Source organism: Leopardus geoffroyi, chromosome A3 (assembly GCF_018350155.1).
Source record: "Leopardus geoffroyi isolate Oge1 chromosome A3, O.geoffroyi_Oge1_pat1.0, whole genome shotgun sequence".
Classification (NCBI taxonomy): domain Eukaryota; kingdom Metazoa; phylum Chordata; class Mammalia; order Carnivora; family Felidae; genus Leopardus; species Leopardus geoffroyi.
Window position 1 is genome coordinate 77,294,721 of NC_059336.1, and position 21,026 is coordinate 77,315,746.

A 21,026-nucleotide genomic window follows, 5' to 3' on the forward strand; every position below is an offset into this window, starting at 1 on the left:
GACAGATTATTGGATTTCAAGGGTTAGGGGGACAGATGTCCCAGGTTCAGACATGAATGACTGATTATATGTGGTTCTATTTACTGATGAGGAAGACTAGGAAAAGAATAGGTTTGGATGAGAAGAGTCTGGTTTCCTGTGAGAAGATGTTTCATCTTGTGGTGTTGTGACTGTAGCAGAGACAATGGTGGACACTAACGCAGTGTTTCCGGTTCCTGAGCATGAGAAAGAAAACGTTTACTAGCATCCCTTGTCCTCAATGGAAATCTTTCAACCAAGTTCAGGAAAATGAATTTTGAGGGAAATAATGTCGTTTTCTGTCCAACTCATGTGACCATCCCGCCTCTTTCTGTAGCAACTTTAGAGGCAGCCTTTTCTAGACGGCACAGCTGAAAGATGATGGAACCTTTTTAGCCTGGGTTCCCGAGTGACTGCCTCAGAGCTCTCTGCTCACCCTCAGTGCATGCTTCATATGAGTGGGGATATGCTGAGATTGTGAGAATCGATTGTGAGCTCTTCAGGAATTTTCCAAGCTGCTTATTAGGCACAACCACTATTAAAAATTAAAAAAGGAAAACTTAGAGAGATTATGTTACAAACAAAGGTAATATATATCCAACACATATCCCTTCCCAATTATTTTACCAGATTCATCTATACTCTTGAGGTGTTTAGGTCAATTGTATTCATGTGGTAAATAACACAGGATGGTGTGATGCTATGCATCTCTCTTTCCCACTCTGTGTTCAACGGCATTGCTTTGGGAGCCCAAACTCAGCCATGGTGTGGGCATTTATACCTTGAAGGTCAACACATGCTGTAAATCAGGGCTTGAAGAATTGCTGTGTTGATTATTTAGACGTATGAAAATGGTGAGAAAAATGCCAGAAATACAGATTAACAGTACTTTGGGTGTGTAGCTGTTACATTGTGAATAGCATTTAAAGTTAAGAAAACATTCAAAACTATTATCTTATTCAGTAAAGAAGTTGCCAGTGCCATTGACAGTGGAGCTCTAAGAGTCATCTTGACAGTTTCACTTTTGTCTAACTTGTCAATGGAAACAGGTTATTGAATCAGAGATGGAATAAACAGGTGTGGTTTTTGTTTGTTTGTTTGAATAGCAAGAGTGAGTGATGCGTTTCTATGCTTTCTATAGACGGTCTTTATAGCCATGGGTTTGTTTGCCTTTTTTTATTTTTTGATATGGGGTAAAACACTTAACAGTCTCAACAAAATCCTGTGCTGGGACACCAGTAGAGCTACATGAATTCAGGGTAAGGAAGGAAAGCCTCTCTCTCTCTCTCTCTCTCTCTCTCTTTCAGACCCAGCATCTAACTCCTCACCACCTGTTGTTCATTCTACTTCCTAAAGTCTCTCAACTTAGTCTTCTGTGCTCTCTCTCTCTCTGCTGACGTTGCCCTATTTGAGCTCTTCATCATAGTTTGCTGAGCTCAAAATAGTTCCAGGGTGTCCCTCTGGGTCTTCTGCCACATTGCTGCTGGAGGTATTCACTTTAAAATGATGAAACTGGATTCAGGGATTCCACAAGTGTGGGATAGAGATGCGGTAGAATATTATTCATCCATGAGAAAGAGGGAGAATTCCATTGTTTGTACTAACGTGGATGGACCTTAAGGGCATTATGCTGAGTGAAATAAGTCAGAGAAAGACAAACACTGTATGATGTCACTTGTATGTGGAATGTAAAAGAGCCAAACTTAGAAAGACAGAGTAGAGTGGTAGTTACCAGGGGCTTGGGAAAATGGAGCGATATTGGTCATAGGTTGTAAGCTTCTGGTTATAAGGTTAATAAGTAATGAGGTTAATAAGTTTGGGAATCTAATGTACAGCATGGTGATTATAGACAATAATACTGTATTGTATACTTGAATGTTAAAAAGAGAATGATCTTAAATATTCTCGCCAGAAAAAAAGAAGAAGAAGAAAACAGCAATGTGACACAATGGCGGGGGTGGGGGGAGTAGATAATACTATGGTGGTGATTATTTTACAAGTTGTAAACATATCAAATGAACACATTGTAAAACTTCAACTTAGACAATGATATGTCTCATTTACGTTTCAATAAAGCTATCAAAAATAAATTTAAAAAATAATAAATACTGGTCCTCCTGGTCCAAAAGACAGTATCTGGACAGTTCAGCATATATACAAGGCCCTTGACCATGTGTCCTTGTCCTACTCTCACACCTTCACTTCTATCTCTCTTACTCCTTCACACAGCCCCTGCCATGAGTGACATCACCACTTGCTGGTCGCTGAACATGCCATGCACTTTCACACGTTCATCCCTTGGGGTGCCTGGGTGGCTCCATCAGTTAAGCGTCCAACTCTTGATTTCAGCTTATGTGCTGATCTCTCAGTCTTGAGATCAATCCCCGCACTGGGCTCTGTGCTGAGCGTGGATCCTACTTGGGATTCTCTCTCTTCCTCTCTGTTTGCCCATCCCCTGCTTGTGTATACACATGCTCTCTCTAGATAAATAAGTAAACGGCAACAAAAAGTCCGTCACTTGCCCCACTTTTCTGCCTGTAATCTCATTATTTAAAGCCCGGTCAAATGTTACCCTGTCATTTAAGTCTTCCTAAGTCTCTCCAAGTTGTGGTCCTGCCAATGTGTCCCTAATGCTCTTCCGTCTGTGCCTCTGTCGAGCAGAACATTGTCTCATAATCTCTCAGGTGGGTGTCTGACTGGTCCACCAGCCATGAGGGCAGGCCCCTCAGGTAGCCCAGTGCTCAGCACAAAGCAGACACTCAAATTTTTTTGGATATTTTATTTCCACGTGATTTGCATGGGATTAGGAACCTTCAATGTCATCTACAGCCCTGAAATGAAGTACCATTTATTGAAAAGCCCAGGGCCCCTGACCAACTTGCTAAGTAGTGGTTTGCCTAAAATGAACTGCATATGTGGCAACTTTTCCAAGGTCTTTATCACAAGTCAGGCAGGATATACCACTGACTTATATGAAGGCATTTCATGGTACACATCTGGGCATTTTTTCTTCATGCCAGGAGGTTCCCAGAGCACAGTTAGGTTTGATGAACACTCTCATACGCATGTGTCTAATTATATGCTGAACAATTGATCAATTAACTTGTTGAAATTTAGACAACTTACTCTAATGTCATGTTTGTTGTTGTTTTACTATTTTAAAAAGTAGTAGATCCAGAATGATCCTTGGGAGTGAGAGCTCAATGCTCTCTAGTCCATAAAAAGTGAATGGTATCATAAGAGTGTTACATCCAGGCTCTTCTCACTGATATATGCTCCTCCACACTCATGCGTAGGGTCTGAGTTTCCAGACATGTGGTATTAGTTAAAGCACATCGATGTTAATTTGTGAAAAAGTGTGACTAATGTAGCCGTGCTATATGACTATATATGTGTGTGTGTATGTATATAGTATATCGTGTGTGTGTGTGTGTGTAGTATATCTAACCCAAGACTAGATTTAAGAAGAAGCAGACAAAATGGGATTTGTTCCCATGTATTAGTTGCATGACTTATATATCACTTACTGTTATGGGCTGAATTGTATCCTCCCAAAATTCATATGTTGGAGTCCTAACCCCCAGTACCCATGGCCCACAATTCAGAGCCTGTTCCTTTAGGAAGGATGTGAAATCATTGCTAAATATTAGCTTTGAAGGCATAAGAGGAAAATGGTTGTTATTTTCCCTTCTTCTCTAGAAACGCTACTGAATCCCATTAAGAAGAAAGTTCAGCTATTATAATAGAAACTATGTGAAATGGCCTTTTCTAGAATAGCAGATATCAGTGCTTTGAGATGTATAGCATCAAGAACACTGTATATTTTGTGACATATAGATTAGATAACAAGTGAATAAATAGGGAATCTTGTATAAGAAATATGTTTACACCATCCGAGGTACTTATTAATAATGATCTTTTTTACCAAATAATACCAAAAATTGTTACTAACATCGATCACAGGACACAGTTTGTAAATTTTCAACCACATTTATGCCTCTTGCCTATATTTGATCCCTGTGATAAATAAGGTGGATTTTCCCCCCATGCAATAGAAATAAATAGGACCCCAGTAACTTTTGACATTTGCCATAGATCAAATAACAATTTGGAGCCAGAGGAATGACTAGAGCCTTCACCTTTGTAACAATCTTTAAGATCTAGGGAGAGACAAGAGCTGCCTAACCGTCCTTTACACATGTTGATTCATTCCAGTTTGGGTTGTTTTCACTGTAAAATTTAGGAAAGCAGTGTGTAAAATGGTCCCTGGGCTTTGGTGAGATTTCTCAAAGGCAGTCTGAGGTCCGTGTTAGCAGTATGTACCATCAGGATGAGAATAACAACCAGTATTTCACGGTATGTGCTCACTCCGATATCCAGATTCTTATATGGTCTTCCAATTTGGGCCAGTTTGACATCCTAACAAAAGGTAGTTTAGTCACCTTGTAAATGACTTTATGTAGGTTATTCTTACAGGATGTAGTTCTATGGAGCAGAGAAAACAAACTTGAACATAAACAATGCCAGAGCAGGTATTCTAGCCGTTGGAGAAAAGTCATTAGAGTGACATTACTCAATCACTTTGTTTCCCTTATAATAATATATTATTTATTAGAAGCATTGCTTTTTTTTTCTCTCTGTGTCACTTTTTATAAATTTCACATCTAACATTTTCCCCCTTTGGGTGTGCCACAGCAGAAGCAAGTTATGCTTGCAGAAGGTGAGCCAGAGAAATTTTAATCCTGTTTTGAGCTCTTCCCTAAGCTTATTTAGAAACCAACAGAACATTTAGCAAGACACTGCTGATATATATATATATATATATATATATATATATATATATATATTTTGTCTTTTATTTGGGTTTCTCAAATCCGAAACGTTGCATTTCAGAGCTTAAAGAAAATTAAAACAAAAGCAAAAACAAAACCTATTCCTCATGTCCCTCCATTGGAAAACATGAAAGGAAGAGTAGCTGCATTAAATGATTCTATGAACACTTTAATAAGCAGACCAGACACAGATATTTGTGGTAGTGCATTTTCTTTCAATGTGGAAAGAGCAGTGATACTGTGGAATGTTTTCCCCTCCACATACCAATTGAGAGTAAAAGGGATTCTATTTTCTAGGTATCTTATTTAGTAAAATTAAGCAAAGCTTCTGGATTTAAAGCCTTCAAGTGAAGACAATAGAGTGTGTTAAGTAGCCAGCTAATATTCTGCTAAAAACCTGACAACCCTCAGGGAGGCCTCATAGAGTGTCTATTATTGGATTGTGAGTCTCATCCGACATGTTTTTGATTTGGATAACTCCAATTCTACCCCATTCCCTCGCCATTTCAAGCAGCACTATCGCAGTTCAGGCAATCAACAGAGACCTGGAGGAAGAGAACATTAGATCTGCTCTTGGGAACACAGGGGAGACAGCATGTTAAAACTGGGGCATTCGCCTCCAAATTGGGGCATGTGGTGCCCTTACAGAGAAGACTCTGCTCAGAAACTTCCTGTCATTCCCTCGAGACTGTATCAAGTTATCTTGGATATGACACTATGAAAATGCTACAGATGCAGCAGGAGAAATAATTTTTTTTTCCTAAGATGATTATCGCAAACAAAGAATTCATGTCAAAAATAAGTAAACTTATCTGAGGAGTTTAATAAGCACTGGCTGGTGGAAGGAGAGGGAAGGTGAAACTTGGAAATTTTGTACTTCCTACGTGTTCATCTTCTGTAGTCTGGCTTGGGTGAGTAGGGTCACTTAGAAAGGAAAGTAGGCCAAAATGAGAAGCAGACAATAAAAAGGAAATTTTTATCAGGAAGTTTCCTGTATTATTGATAGTGTCATTGCTAGCGTCTAGTGTTTCCACTGGAACCATCAAATATGCAAATAAAAAGGTGCTCATGAGCACAGCCACTTCACAATTAGCCACACCGAGGGAAGACAAAAATTCTTGGGGATTTTGGGAAGTAGAGAGAATACATACACTTAAGTAGATAATTTTTCATTACTTTGGGCTCCTCTTGGCATTGAGACATTGGCAATGTCTCACAAGGGCTTACAATTTAGGGAATAGGTTGGATAAAAATGAACAGGTAAAATATAGTGTATAATGAGTGTATATAAATGCCATCCAAGGCCAGTATGATTATTGCAGCTTCCATTACAATCAGCGAACATTTACTATCTCTTCATAATGGGCCAGGCAAAGCTCTAAGTCCCCTCCTACGACAAGTTACTCAAATCCCCATGACAATGGGAATTGCTATCTCCATTTTACAGAAAGTGGAACTAAAGCACAGAGAGGTTGAGTAACTTGCTCTTAGGACCATGGTGCCAACAGCAGAACTAGAATCCAAAGTACATGTTTATGGTTCTTCACAAAGATGACCCTGTACTGCAACTGTACTGGGAGAACAAAATGGAACTCAGGCCTGAATGGAAAACCTATATAGCAAACAGGCTGTACATGGCTCACTAGCTTACCTGTGGTGTATTATGTTTGAAGGGTTGCCTAATTGATGGTTTAGGAATAAGTCAATTCTAGAAATAGTTTAGGAATACGTGGTTGAAAAAATAATGGTATAATACCATGCTCACTATAATACATAACATGTGCTTTTTATTCTTTCTTTTTGAAGTAAACTAATTGCCCTCATGAACAATTGGTCATACTAGGTACTTTGGCCCATGTACAATGATTTGAAAACCATCTCATTGAAGTACTGGGACATTCCACTTTTAAATCTCCAGCTCTCATTCTGACAGGTTTTGGATAGGGATGGTATGGAATTCATCCTAAAAAAATGTCCTATTTCACTGAAGATGTTACTAAGAACTGTGCCTAAATGTCGTTTGTCTGCTAGAAAACACAGTAAAGAGAAGAGCTCAAGGATTTGAGAGAAGGTTTGGCACATGATGATGAAGGAATAGGTCTTGGGGGAAATGAAGGGACTTTCTCATCCCTGGTTCACCTGAATGTGCACCATACAGTCCAGTGAAGGTGACAAGAAAGGATGGTATTTGTGAAATGCACCCATGCGGTGACATCCTCACCTCTCTAACACTGATGCCATTGTAGATATTTTTTCCAGCCCTCTTTTTGCTATCCACACAGCGTGATGTACCTTGGCAGGGCTTTTACCTAATTTTTCACCCTCAAAGATGCTGAGATGGAGCTGAGCATATGGTACAAACAGAATGAATGGCAGAAAATAAGTGCAAGGAGAAACATTTATTTAACCTCAGGAAGACAAAGAAGTCTTTGGTAAATTGGTATAGAACTATTGGATCATTCTTTACGTGATTGTTCCTTCTTAATTTTAGTAAAATATTTCAGTTTGGGGGAAATATCGTTCCTCACCAATAAGATATAAAAAGAGAACAACTTGGGGCACCTGGATAGCTCAGTTGGTTGAGTGTCTGATTCTTGATTTTGGCTCAGGTCATGATCCCAGGATCATGAGATTGAGCCCCGCATCAGGCTCCATCCTGAGCATAGAGCCTGCTTAAGATTCTCCCCCCTTTTTCTCTCTCTCTTTCTCTCTTTCCCCCTCTGCCCCCTGCCCTACTCACATGCTCTTTCTCTCTCTAAAATTAAAAGAAAGAACAACTTTAACTATTTGCAGCTCTTCCTTTAGAATTTCATGCTAATCTTGCCTCTCTCCCTCCTCTTTATATTTCTTTCTATGCAAATAACTCTTGCATATTTCTTCCAATGTATTTTTCATGAAGAAAACATAATAGAAAAGTGGAAAATCAAAGGTAAGCAGAACAGATCAAGGCAGAGCTTCACCTTTCTCCATGAAGTGCTTCTGAACTTCTTTAGATGTAATGCTCTTGAAGGCAAGAAACGTGTCTATTTTATCTTTGTTTGTATCTGCAACATATTAGGTACACAGCAAATTATCTGACTCTATCAATTAATGAACAAACAAGAATGGATGAAGAAAGTAGATGTTTTTGTAAGGCGCTCAAGGAAGATTTATAGAACATTTTGGAAATAGGCCCACTTTGTTTCCGAAGGAAATTTTACTTTCAAATTAAAAAAAAAAAAAATTTACCCAAATGAGATTTTGGGGGATTTCATGTGATTAACTCTTTACATTATCTTGTAGTAATTATACAGAAATCTCTATTTATGTAAACATGGTGAATGCATCATAACACTAGAATAAGTGTACAAATACTGCATGTCAAATTAGGTTATAATCACTTTCAAGGGACGTGATTTCCTAGTTAAACAGATTCGTTTACATCTTGTGAAATAAAAAATAAGTGAAAATAACTATATAAAATCAGGCTTACAGCTGGACAGATCTTCTTGGCAATGGTCCAGGCATTGAGCGGGGGTGTTGTCGGGGGGGGTGGGGAAAGCCCCTCCAGCTGAAGGATTCTCCGGAAGACCAAGATGACTCTGTAGGCTCGGCCCAGAGAGGGGCCTTGGGCTGCTGTCCTGACTGCTGTCTGTCCCTGGCTGTCTGTGGGGAGGTGGGCTGTCTTCACATTTCAGATGAGACTCTCTACTGGGAAGGGGTGGGGGAGGGAATGGAAAGTTGCTTGGTAGAGGAGAAAATGAAGTCAGTTCAACATTTCACCCATAGGTAAAAAGCATAGCACAATACGTCAGGGACCCTCTAACTAAAAAGCAAATAGTTGAAGTAGCATTGGAATCATAGTTTAGAGTCAGAGTTTGAGAACCATGGATCATCTGGTACCATGCTCATAATACAGATGGGGAAACCGGCCACGAGGTGAGAAGCAGCATGAGAGGGAGACCCGTAACTCGTCTTCCCAAATCTGGCACTTATTTGTGAGGTGACTAAAGCTCACCCTTTCAATGAGATGACTTTTGAAAAGCTGCTCATTTTGTTGCATATTTGGAGAAATACATTGCCCTGACTTAGCCAACACTTTCTGCAGTGCTGCCTTATTTCAATGGCAGAAAGGCATGTTCCGAACCTCGGCCAGACGTGGCATGTAATATGGTGGCATTCTCTATGGCTGATCGTACATAGTTTGCCTTTCCCTAAGCTTTGGTAAGCAGGGGCTTTGGTTACCTTTTCACTGTGTCCCCATCATATTCAACTGCTACTTATTTTTGTTAATTACAAGGAGTCACCAAAGCCATGATTTTTTTTTTTTTTTAACCCATGAATTGTGACTTGGATATAGCTCCACATTTCTGCAGTTGAGTACATTTTTTTTGTTTAGTTGATACTCATGTTTGTTTAAAATGTTCGTTGAACACTTGTTCTATGCAGTACTGCGTGTACATTACCTTCTTCTCGTGTTCCCTTGGTTGAATTGTCCTGAGCAGGGCTTGGCAAACTATGGCCTGTGAGCCAGATGGGGCCTACTGCCTGTCTTTGTAAATAAAATTTTATTGGAAGACAGTCACACTCATTTGTTTGCATATTGTCTATGGCTGTTTTTGCACTACAACGGCAGTGCTGAGTAGTTGGGATGGAGACTGTATGGCCCATAAAGACTAAAATATTTGCAATTTGGCCCTTCGCAGAATATTTTGCCAACCATGGTCTTGAGTGTGAACACTCAATTATCTGGCTGGCTTCATAAGAGAGCCAAATAAAATAGATGACACTAAATTAGCCACCCTGAGTGCTTCTCACTCTCAAGCGTTTGTGGCCACGAGTCACAACCATGGCACTAGGCAGTGAGGAGAGACCTGGCAAAATAGTCTCCTAAGAAACACAAGCCTTCTCCACATTCATTTATTTTCAAGCCCTGTTCCTAGAACCATCCCTAATCTGTACTAATACTACAAACTTGTAGCTTTTGCGTTACGAATTTATTGTTATTTCTTTTACCTCCTGTTTTTTTCAGGGAAAAGGTAATTAGGCTATAAACAGAGGCCTGACAACTAATTTCAGTCAAGGCAAAATTAATACAAAGCAAGCAGATAATTTCAGTCACGTGAAATTAAAATAGATATTTTTTAATGACATTCTAAGAAAAATCCAAGTCTATTTTTTTCCCTTTGTTTTCTCTTACCTCACCCAGTTCTCATGCAATCCCCTACTTGTGCAGGTAGTGACATGTGCTAATTTAGGTGAACTACCAGCCCACGGCTGTAGCTGTCCTCACGGCTCCTTCTTTTTGTCCTCGCTGTTGATCTTTGCATGGATACCTGCTTCTTCTCTCTCCTTCTCAGGGATTCCTGCACACAGAAAAGACAGGACATTTGAGGGAAAGGTAGTCACTGCCCACCCCTTAAGTTTCTAAATTTTCATGGACATTGATAAGAGTCCATTCGCTAAATCTGTTTTAGAACTTCAAGAATGTAAAGGTTAGTGCCACCGTGGGTGTGTGGGTGTGTATTTCTGGGGGGAGATTCCAAGCTTGCTGTGTTCTGTCACTCCAAGAAACATATTAAATATGCATCTCAATGTCAGCAGCACCTTGAGATGCTATCTCCAAAATTATCACCTGCCTTCTGAAAACCATAACCCTAAAAATATTGATTGGTTAAAAGGCAGGATCTGAAGGAATGAGCCAGTGTCTCTGTGAATTATCCTAATCAAATAAGGTTAGTATTAACCTAGATACTCACTGATCTGCCAGTATTTGGTTTGAAATGTAGGCATCTCAACTGAAGTTATGTGTTTCATTCTTTTGAATATTTCTCCCAGACATTTAAATACATTACCACTAAGCCAGAACCAAGAAAAGCATAAAAAGCATTTTAGGGAATAAATTCAGCAAGTTTCCATTTGTACCAGATAGTAAAATTGTTGACATGCATTATGAGGCATGTGTATTTTTCAGCCTGTCAGGTCTCAGTCACGTGCTCCAGGTGGAATATTTTGGCTGCTAAGGGTTACGCAGGAAGGTCTCAGACCATGTAGGTAGTAGTGCTTCCTAATAAAAAGAGAATTTCCAAGTCACCTGGCTAGCTATTTAGGCAAGTCAGAAGAAAAGCTTATTTCATTAATTAGGCTATAAATGTAACGTCAGTGAAGGGTAGCCAGCTAAATACAAGATGAAAGAGCTGGTAGGGATTCTCTCCATTGAAGTGTTGAGCTTTACGCACTTTTATTTAGAGGCACTTCCATGACTGAGGAGGCTATGAGTTGATCGACTGTGTCTTAGAATTAACTACGGTGGTGAAAACACAAATTGCAAACCAGCATGAAGTCACAAAGGGAAGGGAGAAGAGAGAAGAAGTTAAAGTCGGGGACTCACATGTGCTCTCCGTTTTCCTTTACAGGAATAAGTGTCGGACCAGCTGCCTGGAGTCCGACGTTAGCCGGAGCGAGCCTAATTACTGGTAGGCAAGAGGGCCTGATGTGACGTGCTACACACACGGCCTTCCTCTCTGCTCTCATTCGCTTCTGGTTTCAGAGGAGCCTGGAATTTTGTTGGAGGCAAACAACTGCGTTCCCTCTGCTCGATATGCTAGGATGAAATATGATTGGTAAGGAAAGAGAGGACCTGGCCCGGAAAGTGTCTTGGCCACAAATTATTTGTGTGGGCACCAGAGGAAGGTTCCAGTGCTATACTGTGTGGACAGAGGGGAGGAGGCCACGAGGGCTCGGGGCGGGCTTAGCGCCACCACCAATTCTGAAGCCTTTTGTGGGCACCCCTCGTTCCCGCCAGAGACTGTCAGCCCCAGCCTCGTCAGCGTTCCCTTTGTGCTTCCCAATGGAGAAGGCAAGTGCAGATCAAAATTAAGCTTTAATCCTCTCAGAGAGTAATACTACTGTTTTTTCCCCCTTTTCCTGATTCCTTGACTGATTTCTCTCAAGATTCAGGGCTCAGAAAAATGTTTAAGTTTCCCACAAATGGCTGGGATGCAATTTTTTCATGAAAACACTAAATCACAGTCTACCGAAGGGTAATTCTTTGTACTCCGTTATGCACATCTCTGTGTTTCCTATGGTGACATCAAGACACTGTTGGTAACTAAATTGTTAAATAAACGCTGAAGATATTTAGCTTTTAGTGGCGTTTCCTTTTCAGTCTGCCAATGATTCTACAACTGTTAGTTCTTTTGCTATTAGAAGATAAGCCCACAGCAGAGCAAACTTTATTCTCATTGCAGACATGAGGAAATAGATTCCACGGCAAAGATTTGACACAGGTTAGATGGCTGGTAGTTGCCAGACTCTTGACTAAAACTCCTAACTCTAGATTTGTAAGCATTGTGCTACTGGATGGCTCTGCCCCCGTGGGCCAGGGGAGACCATTCCTTCCCACCTCCAGGTTCAGTGATGTCATGTCAGTAGCTTGAAATTGGCCATGACAGCAGTGTTTACACCATGGAAATTGTCGAAAGCCACAAATCAGAGAGAGTTGGTTCGTCACCTCCCAAGGGAGTTGGCTGTCGACTATCTATCGGCATACCACCGGTTAGAAATCTGGGCACTCGGCAAAAAACTCTCATCCAGGTTTCTTCATGTTCAGGCTATGTGCCAATGCGCTTGATTTGTACGACAGTAAGTTTCTTTGTAAGACCTTTTAAGTGTATCCTTTTGCAGTCTTTTGAAACTACGCTTAGGAGAACATCAAAGTATCTTCTTGGAGAGGGAGAGCGAGGTCTGGGAATAAAATTAGCTACTTGTTTAAGGCTATGGGTGTTTGTGAACATGCAAGTGTGCTTTAAATTACACATAATTTTAAACAACTGTGTAAAAAGAGTTTTAAAAGTTTAATGGTGCTGAACCACGAATAGGAATTAAAAATTGAAAAGGAAATACAAAACTATACCTTGTTTTTCTGCTTTAAAAAATAAGTTCCCTTCTCATTTGCAATTAAGATGGAAGAATTTGCATAAAATGTGTAAAATTAGAGATAATTGAACTACAGTAGCTATAAAAGTAGCTTTTCCGCTTAAAAAATAAATCAGATGTCCACTAAAAGGGTGTAAGAGCCATGCCCCCCTCCCCCGCCTCCCTCTTGCATTTGGGTCTCTGGTATTTTTCACACTTTTATAGCTGGTTTTTATTGCCAAACAATCCTTGGAGTTTGTGGCAGTTCGGAGACAGCAGCAGGCCCAGGCAGGCCTGTTAACTCTGGCATGTTAAGGACCCTTCAGAAGATTTCAAATCTAGCCTCAGCACCCAGGGCAGTAGATCAAATCTAGGGAGACCTTAGGGAGGCTGCAAGTGGGGGTGGGAGGAAAAGGGAACATGGGGAGAAAGGAAGACAAGAAAAGCCAAAGTACGGAAATGCCTTTAAAGTAAACATCAATAGCTGTTTTTGTTTCCCCGAACCAGCATTTCCCCCAGGGAACCTCCAGTTGAAAAGGGCCAGTCTGGAAAAGAGTGCGCCAGTGATCAAAGTGGCCACATATGATGGTCCCGGACTGATGCCTGTGTTCCCACTGAAGGAGACTTTCTTCCCGGGATGAGATCCAGCCTCCGCTCTAAAGGTAAGCTAGGGAGCAGCCCTGAGTAACTTCAGGAAACACGCACTAGGCCTATTCCTGATGGCCCCCAGCAGAGGTGGGCTTTGCCTCTCCCATGGGGGCCCAGGCCCATGACGATGCACCCGCCCACGGTGCGCTATATATTTGATGCTCTCCAGAGCCGTTTGTAATATTCAGTGTTGGTAGGGTATTCTTTCCGTTTGCCTCATCTGTCCTCTTCCTCGAAACCATAAGCACTTCAAGGGCAGAGACTACGCCTGTCTAAGCAGAGCACTGGGGGCGGGAGGGGAAATTTCACAGAGATGAAACGTGATATCGAAAGTGCCCACGTGGGGGAAAATGTTCAATTCTCAGAAATGTGACAAAGCTCTCAAAGTGGTATAAATGGAAAAATGCTAGTTGTAGTTTTAGACTTTCTGTGGCTGAGTACAAAAATCACAGTTTAAAAAAAAATCATCATAATAAATAAAAACAAGGAAAAGCGGCCTCTTCAAGAGCAGTGAGATCTCTCAGACTAAGCCATTTTTTCTTTGACCCTCGAACATCTGCTCATGCCACACCTGTGCATTATGCAATGGATGCCAGGGCATCTAGGAGGTATGTTAAAAATGTTTGTTGATTGGATTTGACATCCTTTACCCTCCGGAACCCAGAGCCTTCACGGTCAGCTCTGTCTGGAGAGGCCTTTCCCGCATAGATCTGTGCTGCTAACGCTCCTACTCCATCTACGTGCCATCTCTTTAAGATAAATAACAGGAAAGATCCTGCAGTTCCCTTAGCTCGTACCCTCTCTTTGGAAGTTATCAGCTGCTTTGATATTAGGGAATAAGCTTATTGATTTAGTGCGTACCCCTGCGTGGTAGTTTGTTTGCCTTCAACTTGAGGCATCCTGGAGATGATACGTCAACTCATAGTAGCAATTCTGCTGGCATCAGAGGCCAGTGGGGGAGAATATTGGCAGGATGCAAATATTCTGAATCCCAGCAAAACTTTACTACCCAGAGAGCTGTCTTCTCCATTTTTCCATTAGGCCAACCTAGATGTGCTCCCCGTCAGCCATGGGTATGTCCATTTTACTTACACCATGGCATGTCCATTTCCCAAAGAGAATCAACATAAACATAAAATTATTTTTACATACTCCGTTTCCCATGTGAAGGTAGGCGGCTAAAACCTGATTCATATTTAATAACACATATAACTACTGTGAATGGTGTACACTCATTCTTTATATACTCCAACCCAAAGTTCTTAGCACGCCAGGGTGAAGAAGTTCTGGAAGTGTTCTGTGAAGTTGCATCTTGAAGAATGAGGAATGCAGAGGGGCCTCTCAGACCACAGAGGATGGCAGTGCTGGGAATGACGTCTGGAACTGGTCATTGGCACCCGAGGGTGGAGAGAGCTGGAATCCACACCACCATTCCCTTCTTTGTGCATGTTGAGACCTCCTGTGACTTCAGAATCTTTGTCAGCATAGTGTTACAAGAAGCAGTTAATTGAGGTTGGCCAGAGCAACAATGCTTCTTTGGCACTCTTGGTATTTATCGTAGGAGAGTATGGTAAATAGTGCTGGAAGTAGAATGTGCCCCTTTCTGGATTATTTTCTTCTAGTTGATGAGTAGAATCTCTTCCAAACCTTGGGAAAGACTTGTGCTTTATAGATATTTTTTTTCTTCCTAATTATATTCCACTACCAGCTTTTCAGCCTGTTTACATGGGTATGTAAAAATACAGAACTAGCTTTCATTTAAAGCTAGAAAAAAAAAACCAAAAAGAAAAACATAAAAGTAAAAATACATACTATAGGATCTTCAGAGCTCCTGCCGGTGGACCTCGAACTTGGATTTCAGTTTTTTAGCTCTCTACAAAGAATGGCCTTCACAAGCCCGTCCAATGACTGCAACAACAAAGACAGGGCCCCACAATACTTGAGGTCATCGAGGGGCATCGTGGCACATTTGGGGCCACCTTAACTTCGTCTCTGCGCTCAGACTGTCCTTGAGTAATCACTGAACTCCCTTTCCGTCCCGTGGGAAATGACACCTTAACGCCTTCTTTCCAAATAGGAAACTTCCACCTTCATGGAAGCGATATCAATTCTACTCAAGGTAAATTCTATAATTTTTCAAGAGTCTTTTGTTTAATATGGAAACTTCAAGCAGAGGACCCAGGGCATTTTCTTTCATCAACGTGATTCTAATTTTATCAGAGCGCTAAAAAGAAATCTACTTGGCTTTTTCTTGTCCAGTACTCCACTTGCTCTGAAGCACATTCAAAAGCCACCTCTCTGATCTGAAGACGTCTCCGCAGAATTATGTAATTGGACCAACGGTTGCCGGTTCCCCACACTCTTGCTACTTCGCATTATTGCAGAGCAGACTACTGTTTTGCAGACCTTCCTTATTGCGTAAATGGCTACATTATCACTGTGTACACATTAGGACAAGCAAATGGGCCCCTTAAGGCAAATAAGGGTTCAAATAACCCAGACAAGGTAGCCCAACTGAATTGAGGATTCACCCTTGTTACAACCTCATTGCTTTATGGCACATGAACTAGTGGAAGGGACAGACTGCTTCAAGTGTGTTTCTACTGATCCTGCTGGCAAATCACAGCTTTATTACAGTAATGAGCCTGACCATATTTCTGTGCTTATGCATATTAGGCACCAAATGTATTTTCCGGCCTGCCAGCCTGTGGTAGTAACTAACACGAGCAATTTGTCCTGGGTTACAGTGTGTGTGCATGCATTAGGTATGAGCATGTTAGTTGCTTTGGGGTATAAAATACTACATGTTTCATCATGCGTATTTTTATATGCACAACTTAACTGTATGCAAAATAGCTTGGCAATTAACCAACACAACTTATTAGTTTACTACAAGATTATTGCATAAATATGTGAACTGGGGACAGCCACAATTTCAATTTGGCAATATTAAAAATTTTGTTGGATTATTAACTATCTGAAGAAATATCTCCCCCCTCTATGGTATAAGTGTTAAGGTTCTTTAAAAAAAATATCTTGATTCTTCTCCCATTTTCATTTCCATAAATAACCCTGAGCGGGACCCTTTTCGGCAGGCTGTGGGATTTGAGCCAGTGAATTCCCCCATACTCATTGTGAGCTGACATTTGGCCTTTGACCCCGTCAGCTTTCAGGCGAAGGTGAATGGTCATTATTGCGATTTCTTCCTCAGGATCACATTTTATGTATGCCAGTTATTGGGTCCAGGATTATTAAAAAGGAACATCAGCATACTTAAGCTCAACCGCTAAGAACAGTGTATATGTTTCGTCTTTCTGTTGACCACTGGGATCGTAGAGCTCAGTGCTGTTGGCTTGTGTGACTGCCTTGGAGGCGTACAGGACTTACTCCAAAAGCACAGACACACGGAACCACCTCTCCCTGAACTCTTAATTAAAATGAACTCTTTCTCCCGCTTCGCTGCAAAACAAAGAAACGAACAAAACATTAAGTACGGAATACAGGATTGGTACAAAATAAAGGGTTAGCTTGGTGGGAGGCTGCTGCCAAGGGAATGGCTGCTCTTGCTACTTCCGCACGTGTCACATGTCGTAAGGTGTCAGAGAATTACTTTTTTCCTCCATTCAGGTTGGATTTATGTAAATGACTGCACAGGACAGGTGCCTTTATTTAGTTGCTACTAAAGCCGGAATCATGTTGTACAAGAGCTGATAACATGAAATAACACGAAATAAGTGGGCTTATCCCTTCTGAAGCTTGTTTTACAGTACTGGTATTTCTCTTTAGCAAATCCTGCTGCGTTTTTAAGTAATACGATAAAACAACATAAATGTCTTTGTGGCTAAAACTGATTGTTTCAGGAGGAACATGGCTGTTTTATTCTTGTCTTTTATCTCCTCTACACTGAATTTTTGAAAACATGACCAGCTCCCTGGCCTGTGTGTATATAAATAGGCTATTTGTGTAGAGACCCCACAATTATTCATGCATCAAAGAGAGGGAGAATGGGAGGGAACCCCACGCTGATAATAGCAGCACCCCAAATCAATATAAAACCAAGACCGAAATGTGCCTTTTGCAGTCCTGTCACAGATTAATATGGTTCATGATAGATACTTAGTTCTCTGACAGTTTCCCCTGCACCTTCGCTGGGAAGTTGATAGAAATTACTCCAGCTGAATGCTTAAAGCAGATGTTATCCCATTAATTAGCTCTGGACCCGGGTACACTCGAGACTTTCCCATTTTCAGGCCGAAAGGAATTGGTCCCAGTGAGCGTGCTCTATATCCACATTTAGTATCATCTCATAAACAGCAGTGAAAACACAGCAGGCCCTTGATGAAGATACATTAGCTTATTTCTAATTTAAAGTTATGTTGCTTAACCTTAATGTAATTGGTCACCGGTGGCCAACTGTTTGTATAGTGTGTTGATGACCAAAGAGATGTAATAAATTATAAAACTCTCTGCTTAAATGGAGGGAACGACTGTTTTGTTAAAAGCTTTGCATGTAATAATGGTAAAATAATTACACCTCAAGCCGAATAACTGTGAAGCTGTTAATACTAACAACAGAGTTGTTCTCAGGATAGCTCAGTTCATCCCCATTTAAAACCAGTACGTGAACCTGGCTCTTGTATTTAGCAAAAGAGTAACTTTGAAAGTTCAATCCCACCCTGATTAAAATAAATGGGTAAGTCGTCCTGTTATCTTAGTTGGGAATGATGGTGATGGGTAGTAGGGTGGTGGGGTGAATTAAAATAACCAATTTCTATGGTTAACTAGGAGACAAAAAGCACAAACCGGTTCGTAGTCACTGCCAGACACGTCTTTAAAGAAGACTTGATTAGCTGGTGGAAAAACTGGGATAATCATCAAATATGAAAGTAATTGACACAACTTTAATGTTTAATAATGAATAGCCCGCCAGAGGCAAAATAAAGGGAAACGGTCTTCTTTTCTCAGAACAAGTTCTGACTTAAAATTTCTTAGGCCAAATACAGAGAGCGATTGCTCGAGGTTTGTGAACTACAATTCCAAGATTATAATTAAAGTTATAAATATGGTTAAAATGAAATCACACGATTAACAATATTCAATCTATCAGGGGTAATGATATTCATTCCATAGGTTTTCTGTATGTCACTGTGAAAAATCTAGTCCCCCCTCTCCCTGTTAAAGGCTTGTGACTTATTTTGAAATGCAAAAGTGAAATAAACAGAGTCGTGCTTCTGTCTGGATATGCGCTTTTTTTTTTTTTCTGTCCTGGTTGGACTGTGTTCACTAGCTTCACTGTAACAAGTAAGAAAAGTAAAGTTTTTGCTTTTCTCGAAAGATTGTCCTTTTCTCTAAATATTTGCATTCTGAATTTGGATCACCTCCAAAGGGTACTCGCTTCACAATAGAGAAAAAGCACTTCTCTCCCTTCTCACATTACATTTCTTAGAAAGACCTTCGAATAATTTAAACTATTTACAGTACCTCCAGGTCATTATTTCCCCTGACTCCACTGAAATACCTTGGGACACTATTTACGGCTGACTTTCTGAGTTACCCCACAGGATCAGTTTACAAAATGAGACTTCACCATGTGAAAGTCATTATTTTGTTTAACACAACTTGCAATGTTAAGGGATTCCACCCCCCTTTTCTCTTAATTTGCCACTTTCACACACTGTCATAACTGGTAGTGTCAGTTATGAAAACGTCAGCAGCTCAGATATGAAGAGATGTACTCTTCAGGGCCAATATATCAGTATTATTTGGGGCTAATTCATAAAATCAAAGATATTGATCTGAAAACAACAGGAGAATTAATAGATTTATTTTTTCTTCCAGGAAAACAAAGGGGGGGTACTTCCTATGCAATGAACAATTCTGCATTATGGATAATAACCTAACAGACACTTCCAAGCAATCAGAGGACAGTGTTCCATGCCACGAAGACCACGCTAATTGAAGCTGTAAAAGGGGAAGTCCCCAAGTTTGTACAGAAAACAGTTGTGCTCTGGGAATAAGTTCAGAGCTACCCTTCTTAATGGTAAAAATGACTCTGTGGCTGTTCCAACTAAAAATCAATGTGGCTCACAATTTTAATAAGGAACATGAATCTGAAAACGTGTTTAGTATCAGGTTATATAAACACACCCTAATGAGATACCATAAAATCCATCACATTAAAGGCTGGTTTCCTGCAAGGTATATTAGCTAAAAATGCTCCATATATTAGGTCAGTATACAACGGTACACATAATAAAGCAGCTCTGTCAAGATAAGATGCATGTTTTGCCCCTTAAAACTGTTATGTTTTGCACATTTTATAAGGTTCCTTGAATACATGAATAAGATAAGTTATTCCCATCTCTTTCTTAAGCAATCTCAGAAATGGCTCTGACCTGAAATTGGAATTCTTGTAAACACCCATCCGAAGAAAATGTGTGCGGCTCTGTCTTAAAGAGACGGTACATGTTTAATTATCCCAACTTCTTCTAGCAGAATACTATTAACGTGCACATTAGCATCATCTCATTGGCTCATCGTGCGGCTCCGCCTTAGGGGCAACAGTAGGAGCTAATCTTATTGCTCCCATGCGCATAATAATGAAATTTGGTCTTGTCTCAAGGCAGCGTTCTTTGGTCTAAAGTACAGCTGGAGACATTACCGTTCTGGAAAATTTCTGACCGATTCCTTGTCAAAGATAAAGAAATAAAATAAAATATAGTCCCAAACAACGACTGTGAAATATACTGCTTTTACCTTGAGTATCGAACATTCAGCGATTAAAGATACGGACGACTTCATGTTTGAATAAAGACAGGAGTGGAAGCTACATTAGTAGATACCCATGTTTGTATACATACCAAGGAGCACACCCCACATGTAAACTCCAGATAATCAGCGGATACCAATGCAAGTTCTGCTTCTGAACGCTATCTTCGGCTGTGTATAGGTGGGTTACAAAGAAAGCAAAACCATAGAGAGAACCCTTTTCCTCGTGTCTTTTTCATCTGTTTGCCAAGAAACAATGACAAGATCTCATGGAATATAAAATACCCTTGCCTTTTTGCATGCAATGTTGGAAAGCTCTAATAAAAGAAATATGCATACACCGCCTAGCACACACAGAAATACACGTGAATTCAAGGCTACTGAATTAAGGGAGGTTGTTCCAACATTTCCCCCACTGTCCATTATTTGTATTCAAGGTTTTTGAAATGACATTGTAATCTGATGATGCACCAGCCTATTATATTGTCTAGCAGGACAAATATCCTTGCGTTTTCTCTGTAGAACTAACACAATTTTTCCATGTCAGAGGTGCATAATATCCTGGCGGTCATAAGGAATGATGCTATTAATCCTCTTGGGCAATCTCCAGGTCTGATTATTAGGGAAATAAATTTGCATGCTGCATATGAGCTAGGTGAATCACCGAGAGCACAAATTATATTTCCTGACAGCAAGTTAGAGGATGGAGCCGTGTCGCTTTTTTATCTTTCCCCCCCTCTGAAAGCTATAGAATTTCAATTCATTACATGAGATTGGTTAGAATTCAAGTCTCTTTTTAAGTTGATATTAAGTTGAGTCTGTTATCTCTGTGAAGGCTGGTAGGTTCCCCAGAGTATCCACCTA

At 40.5% G+C, this 21,026-nt stretch overlaps 1 long non-coding RNA gene across 4 annotated transcripts in view; it reads left to right on the forward strand.

Annotated features, from left to right (window-relative positions):
- The window catches only part of LOC123580814, a 242,135-nt gene extending 223,501 nt beyond the window's left edge, over positions 1–18,634 (forward strand). For all 4 annotated transcript variants that reach the window (XR_006703470.1, XR_006703471.1, XR_006703472.1 and 1 more), the window contains 3 exons: positions 11,246–11,452; positions 13,254–13,408; positions 14,654–18,634. This is a non-coding gene — a long non-coding RNA (uncharacterized LOC123580814). The remainder of the gene's footprint in view (positions 1–11,245; positions 11,453–13,253; positions 13,409–14,653) is intronic.
- Positions 18,635–21,026: the final 2,392 nt, after the last annotated feature.